Here is a 19,486-nt window from a genome sequence, read left to right on the forward strand (position 1 = left end):
GCAGAGAATAGTAGAGAAGAACATTCAATGGAGAGAGAGAGAGAGAGAGAGAGAGAGAGAGAGAGAGAGAGAGAGAGAGAGAGAGAGAGGAGAGAGATCTGGGTTCTGGATCTAGACTATGCAGGTCTGTGTTAAGGACAGGTGTGAACTGTAGGAGTGACTGAGATGAGCTTCATAAAGGAGTCAGGTGGCTCTGTCTTCAAGAGCACAGCAGAAGAATTGGAGAAATGGTTCAAAGATTAAGAGCATTGGCTACTCTTCCAGAAGACCCATCTCCAAATCCCAGCACCCACTTTAGGGTTCACAGCCATCTATAACTCAAGTTTCAGGGGATCTGGCCTCTGAGGGCCCAAGGCACACACGTGCTGCACAGACACATGTGCAGGTAAAGAAGAGATACACAGAAAAGAAAAATAAAAAGAACACGGCTGAGCATCTCCATTGAGAATTGTGCCCAGGGTGCCACTGTGTTCCCTTCCCACTCTGTTCCAGGATGGGAGGTTTAGCGAACACAGGCCCCTTGCGTCCATCTGGCAATCTATAACCTCATCTGCCCTGCTGTCTCCAGCCCTGGGACTAAGGATGCTAGGGATGTCCTGGGTTCTTCTGCAGCATCTGTGGCCCAGAGTGAAGTAGCCAGGACAGATGCTGCAGATCCAGAATACATTGGCTACTGCCCTATCCTGTTTTGTTTTACCCAAAGTTGATCGTTGTAGAGAAATTGGTGCCATTCCTCAGGACAAGAGCATAGCCTTGGGAAATTTGTGACTTTGGGGGCTTATCCCAAAAGCCAGAGTCAAACTCCAATGGCTGAAAGGCATTGTTTGTTCTAGATTCTTGGCAACCATCCCAGAATCAGGGGAGTTTATGACCACAATAGGAAACCAGCTTGAAGCCTGATGCTCCATCCATTAGGCAATGCATCCTGAATCCAAATTCAAACAGTCTGAGTTTGCTGTTGCCTCTTTCCTCAGAGCAACAGGGAAAGATGCAGGAGGGAAAAAAAATACATAACCCATATTCTGGGGCTGACCACATCATCCTACCTGGGCCCACCCAGGCTACTTATTTGGGCCACTGGGGTAGTGTCTCAGTCCAGCACAGCACAGCTTCCCCTTCTGCACATGGAACATTGAGGAAATGTAAGTACCAGATTAGCCATCCCATAGGCCTACATTTTAGCCCCTGCTTCCACCAGACAGGAAGCGTGGACTTGAAGGCACTGTAAAGGGCTTTCAACCTCATCCAATCAAATGAGCATTAAGCTCTTATGTATTTCTTGATCACTTGGGGTAGGAATCATGGAACAAGGAACAGACGGCTCGATGTGAACATGCCACCTGCCCCTGAAATGTAGACCCTTCCCACTGTCACCTCTAACATGCCGGCCATGCCAAGCCATATGGCTGGTTTACCTGGAGAGCATCATAATGAAAAACTCCGACACTGACATCAGTTCTTACCACTACACATTTTAAACCAGGCCTTCAAGACAGTGGTCATCTGGTTCTCAGGACCAGTGGGAAGGTTTCTTGAGTGATTGGCTTATGGAAACACAACCAAGGTCCGTGTCAGAGTTGAGGGCTACCCCCTCTCACCTGAAGCGATGAGAACATTCTGAAGTTGACCTAGATAAGGTGGCACAGCTCCACGGGCATCCTGCCAACCACAGAACTGTAGAGTTATAGTAAAATGATTTCCCCTTGTTTTTACTTTATTAGCTTGGGTGTTGTTGCTGTTGTTTGGAGATGGAGTTTCAGATGAGGTCCAGACTCAATATGAAACTGCTTCTCTCTCTCTCTCTCTCTCTCTCTCTCTCTCTCTCTCTCTCTCTCTCTCTCCCTGTCTCCCCTCTGAAAGAGTCTCACATGGCCTAGGTGATCCTTAAACTCATTGTATAACTAAAAATGACTTTGAGCTTTGGAGCCTCGCAAGTGCTGGGCCTATGGGTGTGTAACACCACCCTGGTCACACAGTGCCGTGGATCAGACCCAGTACTTCGTGCATTGAAGGCAAACAGTTTACTGGCTCAGCTGCATTTCTACCAGGCTCACAATGAAACTGTGATTTAAAAAAAGCAAATTGTTTGTGTATGTCGACTTCATTTGACACGCTAAACTAAGCTAAGTCTAAGCAAGAAGGCTAAGCAGCTCCTCCAAAACCTCATGGACACCAGGACCAGGGAACTGTCCAGGAAATCTCAGTGCTGAACTTCTGGGGCACTGACTTCTAGGCCAAAGCCAGTAGCACCCCCAGCATGGCTGCCCGCCCCAACACCTGTGTGTGTGTCAGTGCTCCAGGAGCTGACCCTCTCTCTGCACCATTGCTGGTCTGACGAGGAGCATCGCTCAGGCCTCCACCTGGAACTGTTGTAAGGCATGCCTTAGCAGCTGCCTCATCTGGGACCCTTCCTGAATTCCAGTGTGATTGACAACCTTGAAAAGTCCTTGATGCTCAGGTTGGCCACATAGCATCTTCCTATTATGTTCCCATCTTCTTTAAGGTATAAATTAAGACATGCCCACAACTTAGCAAAGAGTGAAGCCACCAAGCCCTTTCTGTGTCAACACACCATGACATCATACTCCATGATGTCACATACCATGAGGTCATACCCTGTGTGCAGTATTTCATATTCACAAAATCCTATGGGAGTTAAAAATTTTGAATTGCACTTTTCTTGCATGGAAAAGGGATCCAGTGACCTTCTCAAGGTCACAAAGAACCTAGCAGAACCTCTATTTGAGTTCAGACTGTACCCAGCTGCAGGCCACAGCTTCTTGTGAATGACTACAAAGATCTATGAGGAGAGTTTGTCATCTGTTTACCCCAAAGCATCATCCTTTGTCCCCTGTCTCATGCTTCCTCATGCCCTCTCCCTCTGCATCCTCAGACAGAGGACTCGTGCCGGGTCCTGCTTTTTCTAAAGGTTGACTTCATCTAAGATGTGACAAATGGCTCGTTGTTTTCTTGGACCAAACGCATGCCTCTTGAAAGGGGAATGTCCTGACTTTATGAGCTGCCTAGCTGCCTGTCTTTGCCCAGGCTTTGGACTAATTAATGCTTCTTTTTTTTCTCTTTCTTTTTTTTTTTTTCCCGAAATTTCCAAGACTGAGTCCTTCTGAATCTAAGCTTCATGCTTGGTGTGAGTTCTTAGCTGGATGCTTTTCTGTTGCTGTGATAGAACACTGACCAGAAGCAACTCGGTGGAACAAATGGTTTGTTTCATTTACAGGTTACAGCCCATCGTCAGGGAAGCCGTGGCAGGAACTCAAGCAGAACCACAGAGGAACACTGCCTCTACCCAGCTCAGCTGGCTAGCTCTCTTACACAGCCCAGGCCCACCTGCCTAGAGACAGCATCACCTACAAACCCTGGGCCCTCCCACAGAGTTAGCAATCGGTGATGCCCCCACAGATGTCCCCGCGGCCAATCTGATGGAGGCAATTCCTCAATTAAGATCTCCTCTTCCCAGGTAGGTCTACATTTGTGTCAAGTTGACAAAAGCTCACTATGACACTGGGACACCAGTTTTCAGACACTAGAGGTTTCCAGCAAAACAAAAGGTGATATCGCAAAAAGGTACAGAGCATCTCATTGCCATGGTAACAGCTGCTGAGCTTCCAACACAGCCTGTAGCCCTGGTAAACACCAATATGTCATCTCATTTTAATGAGCAATAGTAGCATTCCTCAACCCATCCCACTAGTTCTGTGTGGAGAGCTCTGACCTGACATCAAGGCAAGTCATTAATTCAGCCTAGAGTTTCTCTGGAAATCAGGGTGGTAAGCTATGCCAAATCATAGATTGCCTTGAATGTCTCTGGCATTGGCATTTCTGTAAACATCCCCCTTTTCTGCCTCTGATGCTGAGCACTCCTGGGATGGAACTGAGTGGGCCACACAGTCACAAGGACGTGATCTTGAAATCAGACCTAGACCCAGTTTCTTTCTTGCGAGTTTAAAGGCATGAGATGTTGACGGTAAATACCGCCTGTACATATGTCAGAATAACACAGGACACCTGTCTCCTCTGACAGTCTCAACAGCTGGGACAACTGTCCCTGTTGACTGTCAATAGAGTGGATCAAAACAAGTAGGAGTTTTGCAAGGTCACCTCGGGTAGATGTCCCCAGGACTTCAGTCTCCAGCGATCGCTAGCTCTCGAGTCTGCCTGTCTTCTGGCAGCTACAGATCTTGAGTCTCCACCTATCTGTGGCATGGCATGGTCACGTGTGCAATCAAACCCTCTGCAGACGGTCTTACCCCACTGCCCACCACCCACCCAACCCCGAGCTTCAACATTCACTCACTGCTTCTATGTGTTGCAAAGGTCACCCTAGAAAAAAGTATATTCTCCTTCCAGAAAGAAAGACATCTTCTCTATTTATTTTAATCTAAGCAGCGATGCTGCATGCTGCCCTTGATAAATTTTCTGGAGTTGATGGACTGCTGGAGACGTTCCTAACATGGCACCCACTCGGTCTCCATCTGTGGCTTCCTCTCCCACACACTCTTCCTATTAAGCAGTGCTCAGTCTCTTGAGGCCAAGTTCAGGGGCCTGAGATTGCTCATTCTGGCTGTGGCCTTTTCTTAAAATGGGACCTTAGGTTTCTCACAAGATCCTTGCATTTGATGGCTGCTGTAGGAAATCTGAGCGCTCACCGGTTGTAACCTGAATCTAGAAGCACATTCGGGGACTCCAGATGCTCCTGGAGAGGGTGCAAACAAATGGAACCCTTACACACTGCTGGTGAAAATGTAAAGTAGTCCACTCACTCTGGAAGTGGATGCTTTTCAAAAGAAAAACTAACACTAAATCTCTCATGTGACCCAGCAACAGTACCCCAGTATTCTTCCGGAAGACTCCACCTCAACATGTTACAAGGACACCTGTACATCGGTATACACTGTGGCTCTCTTCAGCATAGCTGAGGATCGGAGATAACCTAGGCATCCAACAAGAAGGGAATGAATAAGGAAAATGTGGTGTATACATCACGGTACTGTTTATGGCCATAACGAAGAACAAAGTTAGGTCATTCATAGGAAAATGGGTGCAACATCTAGTGAATTCAGCCAATCTCCAAAGGTCCAATAACTGATTTTCTCTCATTTGTAGTTCTTGGAGGTCACACAGATACATAAAGTGTGCTTGAACATATAACAGGAACACGAAAGTAAAAATGTCTAAATCAACCCAAGGGATTAGTGGGAACAGGGAAGGGCAAGAAAGGAAAGCGTGGAGTGGTGTGAAGGGGCTCAATGTGCAACATGAAAGCGTTGACGTTAATTTAGAAATTCCATAAAAAGAAAGTAGGCCTGGTGGGTGGCTCAGTGGATAAACTACCAGTCAGGAGTGGTAGCCAGAGTTCAGATCCCTAGTTTGGGTCCATGTAGAAACCAGACTGACATGGTATCCCACCTGTAATGCCAGCCCTATTTAAAAAAGTGGGAAAAGGAGATCCCTGGAGCAAGCTGGGTAGCTAAATGAACGAAATCAGACACCTTCAGGGCCAGGAGAGAGATTGCACCTCAGTATACATGGTAAGGAACAATGGCAGAAGGTACCTGACATCAACCTCTGACCTCCACACGCATAGGCACAGACATGCATTATGTAATACACACGTGTCCACCCTCATGCAAGCATCCACATGTACACACACACACACACACACACACATGCCCACATCAAGTAATTTAAAAGAAAAAAAAAAGAACTAAGCATCCTTCTTCTGTGGTCTAACTGACCTGCTCTTCCCACAGAAGGGGGATCATAATTGAAGAAGCAGAGAAGAGCAAAGGAGAGAGACACTTCCTTCCCTCTGTGCCCAGGCCTTCTGAAGGATCCATCACCTTTATTGGAACTTTATGCACCTTCTGCCTGCCCCAAGCCTAACCCAAGTGGCAATGCTGTTTTACAAAGCAAGATGCCCCCTTTCCGCTACCCTTTCACAGTTGTGTGTAATTACCGAGATGACCTGGTACCGTCTCAGGCCAGCTTCCAATTAGCTCTGCCTGTCAGTGACTCATCCCACGCGAATGTGGGACTTGTACCCTGAGCAAGCTGGCTTCTCCAGCTGCCTAACAGAACCCTACTCTCAGATGCAGCCCTTCTATTATTATATTCCAATCACAGCAACAAACAAAGACCCAGGGCTGCCTGCCTGGTGTGTGGAGAAGACAGTCTTGGGAAAGAGCTCAGAGGTATCCGGTTCCATCTCAGCTATGAGTCTGCAGCTCTGATGCAGGGGATGACCATGACTACAGGAAGGTGTGGGATCGGGTCCCCTCTCTAAAGACCACCCTGAAGATTAACAGGACACACAAATCCCTTTCCGTAGTGCCCCAGCTGCCATGGCCTCATGAACCACTATCTCACCCGTGATTCCTATGTCAATCACATGAAAGCTTGTGGCTCATATGCTCGCCCCTGTTTCTGCATAGAGCTTCAAGTCTTCATGCTTAGTATTTACTCAGCCTGGAAACTTTTCTCTCCTGTGCCAATTAGTTCTCACTCACACTTCAATATCTGTTATAAACATCTCTCTTCCATAAAGTCTTCCAAGCCCATCCGAGCGAACATCTCTGTTTCTTACTCAGCCATGCCACTTGCCCAGGAGAACTAAGACTGCACAGTCACTGTCTGTTTTCCTCTGCTGGACAGCAAGCCCCATAGAGGGCAGCTCCTCTCAGTAGTACCTTGCAGCTCTATCGAGATTCATGCCCAGTTGCTAATGTTTGCACCAATATGCTATGGACCGACCTTCCAGCCATGTTACACCTCCTGTGTTCCTGCTAGGAGAAGTGGCTATCTCTTCTGGAGATGAATGGGCAGAAGACATTTCTCTCCATTTTGTTCCAAAGCATCATGGCATCTCTTGTGTGCTCTTTTCTTACCTGTCTGTAGAACAGGAATTTTCAGCAGAAGACTCCTAGAGACTTCCCTGGGTCAGAATGAGTGCCCACCTTTCCCAGAGCTGATGGGAAAATGACCTTAGTTCTAACAGCACGCCATGAAGCTATAGAGAAGAGACAGGTAGTCTAGCATCATAGACTTGTCAGTGGTGACCTTTGGCCTACGCAAAGAAGGAGGAATTGTAAGAGTCCTCTCCTGGCAAACAACTCCCACCCAAAGTGAGCTCAGGCTGCCTTTCATAATCTAAGAGAGACCACCATGGTGCCTGCTCTTAAAGGTCAGCCAGGCCACTCGAGCAGCCCCCATAATTCACCTCTTTAGGGAGATACTTCAGGTCTTAATGCTAAATTCTAGCAGTGTCCAGTCAGGACCAGTTTGCTTAGCTTTTGGTTTCTGACAGTTAGAGGTTGCGTTATGAACCCCCCCAAACCACTGTGCAACAGGACACAGTTTATAAGTTCTCAGAGAGGTCATGTGTCCATGTTAAGGGCACTTCATCCTGGTCTCCTGGTTCTGTCTAGTAGGTGATGTTGTATGACCCTGTTTCCACAGTAGTCTAGAACAGGGTGTCCGAACTCTTTCCTCCCTGAGTCCGAGAGGAAATGAATTGTCTTGGGAAGCACATTAACCAGGGTGTGCAGCCAGGAGCCCATGGGCTGTGCAAGCGTATAGATGTCTATTTCGGGAGACACCATTCTCATCTACAGAGTTCATACTCCAGGACCACAAATCAGAGGAGCAGCAACAGCACAACATCATCTCCCTGCCCCACGCAAATCTTACAGTGTTTTAACCATGTTTATGACTCTGTGTTGAGCCACTTCTGTGACTATTTTTGGCCATCACCAACCTGCAGGGCACAGGTCGGACACCCCTGGATAGAACAATCTGGAAAAAGTCCATAGGAAAAGAGCAAACAAAAGAATCGGCCAAGTTCCTTTGCGGTTAGATTATTACAAATAATTGCAAGCCACTTTGTTTTCTACTTTGGTCCAAGTCTGGAGGACTCAACAGAGAAAGGCATCCACACTTTAAACCACTCGACCTTCTCTCTTTCCCCCATGGAGTCCCCCTTCCTGGAGCTGACTCAACCTGCCTGTCCTTCTGTTTCGGGTTTCTGCAATGAGAGAAGAATAAACGAGTATACCATTCAAATTCTCTTGGCTCTCAAAACACACACTGTGACTCTGTCCACCCATAAATGACAGTAGCAAAGTTTTCTAATGTCCCCTGAATGTTATTTTTTTCTTTCTTTCTTTTTTTTTTTTTTTTGGATTTTCAAGACAAGATTTCTCTGTAGTTTTTGGTGCCTGTCCTGGAACTAGCTCTTGTAGACCAGGCTGGCCTCGAACTCACAGAGATCTGCCTGCCTCTGCCTCCCGAGTGCTGGGATTAAAAGTGTGCACCACCACCGCCCGGCTGAATATCATTTTCTAGTGCCAGCTCCTCTGAAAGGGGAAGACAGGGCCTCCTGCTGGCAAGTGACATAAAATGTAAGTTTAAAGCCAGGCTCCCCCTGCCCAGGGCTTGGAATCTCAATGTCTGCTTAACAGTACCTCCCGCACAAGCAAGACATTTGAGCCCAAACATCAGAGGTTACTCAACAGGAACAGGGGTGTGGGGATGGGGGAGGGGAGAGGGTGCTTCTGCTCAAAATTACCAGCTTTCCTTAAACTGTAGGAAAGTGAGAAGGAAGGACAGGAAGTCAACAAGCTATTATTCAGCCAAGACTCCTGGCAGCATTCATCATGGGAAAGTGGGGAGCCCCCGAGGAGGTGATGAATCACCCCATTAGTACATAGTCACACTGAAAGACAACAGCCACTTTTCTGCTATGTGCGTCTCCTGAGAATTCGCATGCTTGGCCAGCCACTCCAGGCGAGCGGCTCTTCTCTGAAAAGTGGCCTGAGTCCCTGGGAGACAGACAACAGAAAGGGTTTAGCGTGCTTAAGCTTCTCAGAGCCAAGCCGCACTCCATCTCTCCAGAAGATTGACTCTGTCAACTTTGCAGGGACTTAAAGGAAGGATTCCCAAGGCTCCCAGGGCTTTGATCTGCTGTGTGGCTCGCCGAATACTGGCCACAGAAAGGGGATTGCTGGGAATCTCGGTATTTAGGTTCCCTGATGTCTTGCTTTCCTTCTGAATAACATTTCAGATTTTCTCTAGTCTCCTACACTGACTCCAAAACCGCGGGAGTTTCAGGGGCAGGAAGAAAGTGTATACATATATATTTTTTCATTCATTTTGTGTGTGGTGGCATTTCATTTGTATTTTAATAAATAAAGCTTGCCTGAAGATCAAAGAGTAAAGCAGCCTTATTGGTCAACCTTACAGACCAGGCAGTGGTAACACACACCTTTAATCCCAGAAGCTACACTAGTTGCCAAACTGGGTGGTGCATGCCTTTAATCCCAGCCCTAGAAAGGATTATAAAACTGGAGGAGACAGCTCTCAGAGAGTTTCATTCTGAGATTCCTGAAGGCGGGGTCGTCATTTCGGATTGAGGTCCAAGTATGAGCCAGTGGCTGGCTGCTTTACTTTTCTGACCTTCAGATTGAACCCCAATATCTGTCTCTGAGTTTTTATCAATTGTACTTCAATTCTGTGTCAAACATTAATTGAGCAACCACCGTGGACCTGGGCCTGAGCTTCCGGCAGGGCTAGAGTACTAGTCAGAAATGTCTTCACTCTCTGACACTGACTTCCAAGCCTGATTATCCAAGCTGCTGTTCGTAAGCTCACTTTCCCTAAGCCACACCCAGGGGTCATACTGCCAGGCATGAAAACCCAGACTAGATACTCTTGTCCATGTAGCACAGGAGGAGCCCCTACCCCAAAAGCCCCAGAGGACAAACTCACGTTGGGAGCTTTAGCGGATTCATTCTCTGACTGCCAGAATCTTGACTTGAAGGCCCATACAGAGGACCATTTTCATAAAGACATCGAAAAACACTTTTGTATCACTGGAGGCAGTGTGTTCTGAGACAGGATCTCACTATGCCCTAGCTGACCTATCATTCAGGTGAACCTTAAACCCACAAAAATCCCCTGCCTCAGTCTTCCAAGTGCTAAAATATGAGCCACCATGCCTTGCCCCCTCATGTATGTGTGTGTGTGTGTGTGTGTGTGTGTGTGTGTGTGAGAGAGAGAGAGAGAGAGAGAGAGAGAGAGAGAGAGAGAGAGAGAGAGAAAGAGGTTGATTCCAGTATGTAAATGTGGCACATGTAGTGTCCAGAGAGTAATCTCAGGCATCAGTCCTTGCCTTCTGCCCTGCTCAAAGGCAAGGTCCTCTTGTCTATTTTCCACAATGTCTTCAGCTCCTGGAAATTCTCCATCTGTCCTCCCTGTCTCCCTGTGTGAGCCCCAGTGTTAAAGAACCCATGATACACTTCTGGTTTTACAAGGATTCTCGGGCAAGCGCTTTTTTGCACTGAGCCTTCTCTAGTCTAGTTAAGGACTTCATAATGATGATAAAGATTTGTAGACAATGCCCGGATTCTGGACTGCTCTAATGGAAGATCATATTTCTCTCGTTGCACCCAATTGCAAGATGGTAGGGGTGGATGCAAGGGGATATGGAGGTGGCCTTCTGTTGTCTTCTCACGGAGAGCTATCTCACCCTGTCCAGAGCCTGGCAAACAGGGAAGCTGCCTTCACACCCCATCCATCACATTAGCCTTTGTCAGCGTGTTGCGTAGACCGATCTGGAAGGACCCTGCCTTCATTTGTCACCTCTGGTGACAAGCATTGCTGCTGTTTGTGTGCTCTGTGACCTGAACCTTGCTTAGCTTTTGTTTTGATCAGTGTTCGGTGTGAAGGGAGAGCCTAGGACCCTCTTAGAGATCAGTGTGGGGAAACTGACCCTTTGGTGTGTGGGTTATGCCATACATGGCACTTCCGTTCTAACCCTAGTGAGCCAAAGTAAGCAGCCAATTAACATTCATTCTTTGCTGTGTCATGTACCCACAGGGCAATGGGCATACAGATCCTGGCCAGGGTTCCTTTAGCATGTAGGCAATGAAATGTCAGGCCTAGGGAGGTGCCTGGTTAGGAAAGTGGCTGCCCAACAAGCATGAAAACCTGAGTTCTAGCCCCCAAACTGGTATTAAGAGAGCCAGGTGTAGCTATACATGCCTGTAAATCCAAGGTTGGTAGGGTGTAAGGAGAACAACCTTGGGGCTCTGCCATCAACCAAGCCAGCCTATTGCCTAAGGAATGACAGCCAAGGTTGGTCCTTGGTTCATACACAAATGAGCACCCACATGTACACACAGACACAGACGAAAGAAAATAGGTTGCTGAGATGGCTCAGTACCTAAAGATGCTTGCCAAGCCCGACTGGCAATCTACATCCGAGCCCTGGCACCCATGGTGATGGGAGAGAACTGACTCCTGGTAAGTTGTCCTCTGATGTCACATGTATGGAATGCGTATGTGTGAACACAGTCACACACACACACACACATTCACACACACTTACACACACTCACACACCACACACACACACATACACACATACTCTCTAAATAAGCTAAATGCAATTTTTAAAAATGTTTCCAGGGAAAGGCACTAAAGTAATAGCCATTCTCTGTAAGGGTTTGACACACCCACACACCCACACACAGGCACACACACACACACACACACACACACCCACCACCCCAGTTTTCATATGTATACGGCAAGTCTTTTTAATTAGACAAAGGCCAGCGGCCAAACCCCCGGTGTTTCCATTTATGTTAAATTGTTACCCCAGGTAACTTTTCATGTTAGCCCCTTTCACAATGTGAAGGAACTGGGTAGCAATGGAAGATGGATCTGCGCTAAGACTGTTATATAAGCATGTCAAATGCCGCACTTCCCAGTCCAGGGGACATGCTGGAACTGCGTTGGGAATTGAGTTGCTTCTTAGGAAACTAGTTAGAGAAACAATCAGACTACACTGTAAGGCAGGTTTCAGGTAGCTGTTTCCTCCAGCAGGACATGGGCTCTGCTGTTTTGAGTCAGGGCAGCTGTGCTCACTAGCAAAGACCCTCAAGAGATAGGCTCGCTGCCTTCTCCTGGAAGGAAGGAGGAGGCTAACAAACGCTCAAGGCTCTGGGGGTGTCCCGAGACCCCTGGAGCTCACAAACCTTTGCAGGATTCTTACAAGATCTTTTCCCTTCCAAGGGGTAGGGGAAGGTGGGCTGGGGTTTGAGGGTCTTTAGAAGAGTGACCGATGTAAGTCGCACAGGAGACATCCCAGAGATGTGGTCACTTTGAGTCACCTACCTTCCCATAAGGAACTCCGTAAACTCAAGATAGACTTTTGTGGAATCTTTTCTTGTGTCTGCCACCCCTTCTATCTGCAACAAATACCTGTATCTTCATGTCTCACCAGAAAAAGTCACATGACACGAGGCGTCTGGGTTCAGAGTGTGTGCTCCAGAGCTTGGCAGAAAACTCTTGGAAATATACCTTAGTTTTGGTCCTCCCAACTCTAGAACCAAAACAAGAACCTGAAAAGTGCTTAGCTCCAAGGAATGTACTGAGGGTGAGTCGGTAGGCCTTAGTTCTAGGCCAGAGGAGCACACCAGGTGTCTATTTCTACCATTGTCCACTTTGTCGCCTTGAGATAGGGTCTCTGGCTGAGTCAGAAGTTCTCTGTTTCAGTGAGGCTGGCTGGCCAGCGAGCTCTCAGGATCTGCCTATCTCTGCCCCCAGGACTGGTGTTACACACAGCCATGCCCAGCTTGTGATGTGTGTGTGTTGGGTTCCCTGGGCTTGCAGAGCAAGCGCTCCTAACCACCTACCCAGCATCTTCCCAGCCCTCTTAATGGCTCTGCTGGAGTCATTGGTCCTTCCTCTTCCATCAGCCATGCTCATTTCTGCACACCATTGGAGGTTCCGGCCCAGGTCTTCCCCTCTGCCATGCAACCCTTTCCAACCTCCCAAGTGTGGAGGACACAGCCAGGAACTGGAAGCCTCTGGGCAACTGTAGTGACTTGAGGTTTGCAGAAGCCTGCCTGATTCATATAGCGATAACTCTAAGCAGTCACACTCTGATAAGAATATCCCGTGGTATATGGTCAACAAAAGGCCAGTGTCCAGTGTGAGCCCAGAATCACTTAAGCCAATACACTAACGTGATATTCACAATGGAGGCATGCCAGGCCAGTACTGCTGCATGGATATCCTGCTGTGACTGTCATTATCTGTGCTGTGGTGGGAGAAGAGTGGATGATTGACAGTTTTACAGCGCGGAGCCTGCCTCCCACCCCATCCATCCCTCCTAGTACTTCAGAAACTTACCGCCCAGGACAAGGTGTGTTTGTCTCTCAAAACAAACAGCAACAAAACAAAATCCCTACCTTGCATCATGTTGAAGGAAAGTGTGACCTCTGCTGGATGCTCTTGGGATGGGCTACCAGGGTTCCTGTGAGGCTCGGCTTTGTGGACAATCACGCAGTGATTGGGTTCGGAGAATTGGTTTGTGGTGGGGTCAGGAAACCTCTGTGAGCTGAACACTCCTGGCTTGTTGCAGCTCTCTTTGCCAGATCGCTGTTGGAGGGGTGGGTAGGGCTGTTTCCTTCTGTGCGATTCAGCCCTCTTCCACGCTCTGTCCCTCTTACACTGCTCAGGCCAGCCCGTGGCTCCCAAGAAGGAAATGGTGGGTTGATTAGGAGACCAGAGGTTCTGAAACACATTAGGGCACCACAGGGCCCTAACTTAATTGGTGGGCATCAGAAGTTTTCAAGTGTTCTCAGTCAGGAGTCTGCAGCTCTGTGAACTCAGATCTTTGCCACTCTCTCTCTGCGGCAGAAAGCATGACCCCGGGAGTACACCCCATCATCTGTGAGACAGGACATCAACAAGGGGAACAAAGAATCAGGGAATCTGTCACTGTCACAGAATCACAGTTTGAACAGAGACTGAATCTGACATGTATATCTACCTCCAAACCCCAGGAAGAAAGACAGTTAAAACTTGTAGACACGCAATTGTGAAGACAAAGAATGCAGAGAAGGCCACGGGGAGATCAAAACTCTGCTAAACTTTAGAATGGGGAAAGGTGGCAAGGAGGACATCATCTTCTCCCTGACAGGACTGGACGTCTCAGTCTAGATGACAAGGATAGACTGAGGTATCAGGCATGGCACGGCTCCCTGATGCCAGCAGATCTTCCCGGGAATTCCTCAGGTCCACTCTTCCTCATCTGCCAAATACTCAAGCGCTTAACAGCAATCATATCTCCTTTACCCACAGTTTGGGAAGAGGCCCCCACTGTCCTGGGTGTCTTGTTTGTGGCAGAATGCTCACCTCTTTTCCCCTACTCCCGCAGCGAACTCAGACAAAGCAGTCCTAGCTAGACTGAACTGGACCCATCTGCTGAATCCGGAAACTTAAGGACACCTAAACTCAGCTCTCACATGGAAGGTCAAGGATGGGGGTGGCTTCATGCCCACCTGTCACCATTTGACACATCCAAGAAGAAACAAGGACAAAAAAACCCCATGTGCCGTCAAAGAGATGAAAAGCAGTCTCCCTCGCTGACTATCTGTGTTCTGGGTCTGTCCCGCTGAAAAATGCTCTTGTCCTTTTTGCCATGGGATCCCAAAGATGCCAAGGCCAGCGCCACCACCATCCCTACCAGCCACAGTCATTCAGCATTGTCCTTGCCACCCCTCATTGTCATTCCAACATCACCTCCACCATCAGCAACTCCAGCACAATTGTTACCACCATTCCTGCCACTGCTGCCACCATCACCACAGCCCTGAGCACCATCACCATGACGATATGACCATAACTGAGCGAGAAAGTACCAGCTTAGGACCCCAAGACCAAGTTCTCAGCACAAAGGAGATGGGTTTGCCCCACAGTTACAAAGGGCAGGGACTAAGAGGCAAAGACAAGAGATAGAGGACAAGGGAGAAGGGGAAGGAAACAAGGGGAGAGGGGGCAGGGATATTTGTCCCTGGGGGAGGACAAAAGATTGTCTCTGGATAGAGGGGAGACATATGTAACACATAGGAAAATGGCAGTTTATAAAAGAACTAGGGGAAACCCCGTGTTAGGATAAGATGTTTAATTTTGATTGGGCATGCTAATTAAGTGAGTGAAAGGGGGCTTTTGATTGCTGGATTTCAATACTTTGATAGCTGGACATTGATAGTCAGCCCCAGCAGGAGGGACTGGCCAAATAAAGGAATGGACTTTGGGGGTTAGCTTCAGGACTGTAATCTAACAGGTTTTAGCAAGGAAGAGGGAAGTGGGGAGAAGGCCAAGGCTGCCAGAGCCACGCTCCAGTGGGCTAGTGTCCCTTCAATAACCATGATCACCATCCCCTTCAGCAGGGCCACTGTCACAACCACATCTATCACAACCACCATGACCAGTTACCACAGCAACATCCGCACCATCGCCCCACAAGCAAAATCCCCTTCTCTAGAAGATGCTAATTTGTTTCTGGTCCATGAAACTGGGTGACTATCAATTAATAAGGAACATCAAGGAGATGACAGAAAGGTCGAGTGGTGACAAGATTGGAGCATGTGAGAAGCCAAGCATGCAAACACTGGCGGAGTCCCATGTAGGGAGCTTGTTGCTGCTGGTAGGGTCACCATTTGTCACAACACCAGATGAACAAGCGATATTTGGTGCCTTCTGCTTTGCCTCTTCCTACAGTGCTGGGTGTGAGCTCTGGGGCTGTGAGTAGAGCAAGATTCCAGCCCTTTCCAGGTTCCCTTTCCACAGTCCCCAGCTGCTAGGATGCAGGGAGACAGAGGGCAGAGGGAGGGTAACCATGGCCACTCTCTTGGCTTCGTCTCCTCATCTGTGAACGTGGCTCAGCAGCTGCTGTCTGGGGTGCCCCATGATTAGCACGGTGGTACTCATCACTGCTGTGTGGTTACATGAGCATCAGACCAGGGACTGGCACTGAATAAGTGAAAGGTGGTTTCACTTTGTTCTTATTAACGCTTTGAGTTATGCACCCAATCAGTGTCAAAGATGGTAGCAAATGGGCATTTAGGTTTGGCTAGGGGTGACACAGGGGAGATGGCAAATAAACTCTACTGGGCACACGTGACAAGTACCGTGAGCCAGCATCCATCTGGCTGCCCATATGGGATTACCCAAATGGAAGAAAAGTTTGGAGTGCTTCTTAACATACAGTATCGCTGCATCTCACGCCTGCTGCCTGGCTTTCGGAGCCTGACTGTGGACCATCAGCTGAACTTCAGATGGCTGCCGCTTGCTGTATCAGGCTGGTGGAATGAAACCACAGGACATTAGACCGTTGTGTCCCGAGATCTGTCTTTACAGATGCCGGTTGCCTAACTCTGAACTATGTGTGTGGTGTGTATGTATGTGTGCGGGGGGGGGGGGGGGGGGGGGGGGGGGGGGTGGGGGGGGGGGGGGGGGGGGGGGGGGGGGCGGATGGTTGCAGGAGTTGTGTGCATGTGTGCCCCGTGTGTAGGTTGACACTGGGTATCTTTCACAACCACTCTCTGTATGATTTTTTAAGTTGAAGTCTCTCACTGAAGCGAGTGCTCACTGATTCGGCACGACTGGCTGACCAGCAAGCCCTCGGAATCCCCCTGTCTCTGTGCCCCCAGCACTGAGGTCATGGGTGTGTATACCACACCGGGCTTTTTACGTAAGTGCTGGGGATACAAAACCAGGTCTTCATGCTCGCATGGCAGCTCTGCCACCGTCTAAGCCATCGCCCAGCCCTTTGGGGGGACAATGAGTTCTAAGGTTTTTGAGCTCCTTTTCTTTTGCTCCTACCGTTATTTGCGGCGGAACCTTTCTTCCTGGTCCTTTTCTATCAACAGCTTGCCTAGAACACAACCCAACAGGGAGGCTCCCAAAGCTTTGACTTCAGTCCAGGTATCTCATGCCCTCAACCTTTCCCTCACTCTCCCTCATCCCCAGACTGGGTTAGTGTGCTCTTCTGTTCCCATCTCACGCTGTGCATAGCACTACGGTGTGTCCGATATGCCCACCTTCCATTCTGCAGGTGAGAGGAAGCATAAGCCCAAGACAGCTTGGTCATCATAGCCACCAGCACAGGGTCAGGGATGGCAGATGCCATTAGCACTCAGTAAAGGTTTCGAGAAGCCATTTGGGATGACATTCAGGGCCTTTTGACTGGCTTTAGAACCCATGATCCTTTACTAAAACCCAGGAAAATGATGGCTTGTGGTAAAAGAATGAACCCTGAAATAAGAACCAACGGTATTGAGTGCAGCCACCTCTGCATAGGTGGGGGCCTGGTTCTGCCCATGGCTGGTGCTAGTGCAATGCCAGGCTTGATGTATCAGACAAGTAATTAAATACGGCTCTCCGAGAACACAAAATTGATGACCAAAATAGCTCATGGCATGTATCAAAAATGTTTGTTTACAGACAGCTGACGGGGTGCTAATTACCTCCTGACACCCTCCGATGACACCCGTTCATTCCCCATGCTGGTCTTGACAGCCGTGAAGTGTGTGGCTGTCACCCCCAACTCACTGAGCAGCAGCAATTCCCCAAGCTGAGGCCTTTGACCTTGCTCTCCTTTAAGTGACAGGGATCAGCCGCTCCTCACTGCAGGCTGCCTGACCCTTGAAGAAACCTGATCCTTTTTTTTTTTTTTTTTTTAACAATCTTTTCAACTGGAGAACTGTGTTCTCTGGGCCTCAGGTTCCAGATAATTGCTGTGTGATTGTACATCAGAGTCCCTGGCAGCTTGTTACAGAAGAGAAACCCCCTCCAGATCTGGGTGAATGCAACTAGAGGCAAGTCTGTGTTTTAATTGGCACACAGACCTCCTGACCAACAAGCCCCATCTTTCTAACTTGGGGTTATAATTCTCCACTCACTGATTTCAAAGTCCTGCTTCCTGATTTGTGTCCTACTTGAGCTCTGAACCAGTCTCTGGAATTTCATCCGCGTCCTCGGTAAGGGGTGGGCAGGGCTCGTGAGTTGCTGGCCTGCCTGGGCCAGGCTGGGGCTGACTCAGCTGTCTCCAGCCTTGGAAGTGGGTGTCCAGGTCCTGTAGGAAGTGTCTACTGTTCTCATTCACATTTCACTCAATAGCAATACGAAGGCCCACTGCGCCAGTGTTGGGCAAGTTTGGGGAGTACTGTTCCTGGCCGTCTTCCTTTTGAGTTCTCTTCTTCCACTTCTGATTCTGCATTCATTTAACAGTACATATTCATTGATTGCCTTTGATGGGATGGCTGTGCCCGGCAGAGAATGAGCCTCTCCCTCAGGGAATTCAGGCACAGAGAAGAGAACAGGCAGGTCCTACCAGATGGACCGATTCTGGGAGAGTGACCCGGATGTTGGATAGCTTCAGGGTATCCACGGAGGGACTGGCCTCTTAAACAGCTGCAGGAGGAGGGACTATGTGCTTGAATATCCTCATACATCTAGAGTGTGGGCCTGGGGAATCTAGAAAGAACATAAAGAACATTTGAAGAGATTTAACCCAAAATGCCTTACGTTGGTCAGTATGAATTTTGCTAAGGAAATTCCAGGGTTGCATAGTGGCTTTCTAGTGGCTGGTCACAACAGGAAGCCTCTGGGGCCTGGATCAGGAGGAACCACAGACAGTATAAAGCAGAGAAAGGCAGGTGATATGCCCATAGGTCGTAGAGCAGGTTTGTGTTGTTAAGTAAAATTTGCTCCATCCCTATACCTTGGTTAGTATGTCTTTGTGATGACAAAAACAGGAAAATATATGCACAGTAGTAGTTGCTCCTGCCTTGTGAACTTTTCCAGAATCAAAATGGAGTTACTTCTGCCAAGCCCTGGTAATAATTAATAAACTGGTCACTGATTAATCCAAGAAGCAGGGCTCATGCAAGACCCTGGCAACAGGACCCCACGAAGTGTTCTGCCGGCAGACTTGTACCAAGAAGGCTTCTGCAAGAATGCCATCCTCTCAGAACTGCTGCTTCAGCCTCAGCCTGGCGCCGCCTTTGTTCTACCTGATGACCCCCGCTGGAGATTGTTGTGTCAAAACCGTTCACACCTTCCTCTTTGTTTTCCTTTTAGAGATGTCCGCCTCAGCCTCGCAAAACTCACTCATCATTCTGTGCTGCCTGCCCACACATTCTCACTGCCACGTCATCCCCACTGTATGAGTCTGGAGTTCGCTGTGGCTGAGATAACTCGACCATCTGGAAGCCGTGGAATCGGAATGCCGAAGAAAGCCCAGTTTACTATCGCCGCGCATCTCTTGAGTAGGCTGCGGAACTGAGACCAGAATAAAACACTGACATCATCCACAAATAACTTTTTGAGGCAGGATCTCACACTGTAGCCTCTGTTGTCCTAGAACTCACCACCTAGCTCAGACTGCCCCCCCCCCAAATCTCCACATTTGTCCTGGATAGTTTGATGTCAACTTGACATGAGCTAGAATCATCCGAGAGAGAAAACCTCAACTGAGGAAATGCCTCCAGGAGATTCAATTGTAGGGCATTTTCTTCTCGTGATTGATGAGGGGGGCTCCGCCCTGATGGCTCTGCCCACTGTGGGTGGTGCTGTTCCTGGACTGGTGGTGCTGAGTTCTATAGGAAAGCAGGCT

General features: G+C 48.5%; 1 pseudogene; it reads right to left on the bottom strand.

Annotated features, from left to right (window-relative positions):
• The window catches only part of LOC126498522 (40S ribosomal protein S20-like), a 29,689-nt pseudogene extending 14,995 nt beyond the window's left edge, over positions 1-14,694 (bottom strand).
• Between the last annotated feature and the right edge of the window lie 4,792 nt (positions 14,695-19,486).

The sequence above is a fragment of the Alexandromys fortis genome, unplaced genomic scaffold (genome assembly GCF_014885135.2).
Source record: "Alexandromys fortis isolate MF-2015 unplaced genomic scaffold, M_Fortis_MF-2015_v1.1 scaffold_3, whole genome shotgun sequence".
NCBI lineage: Eukaryota > Metazoa > Chordata > Mammalia > Rodentia > Cricetidae > Alexandromys > Alexandromys fortis.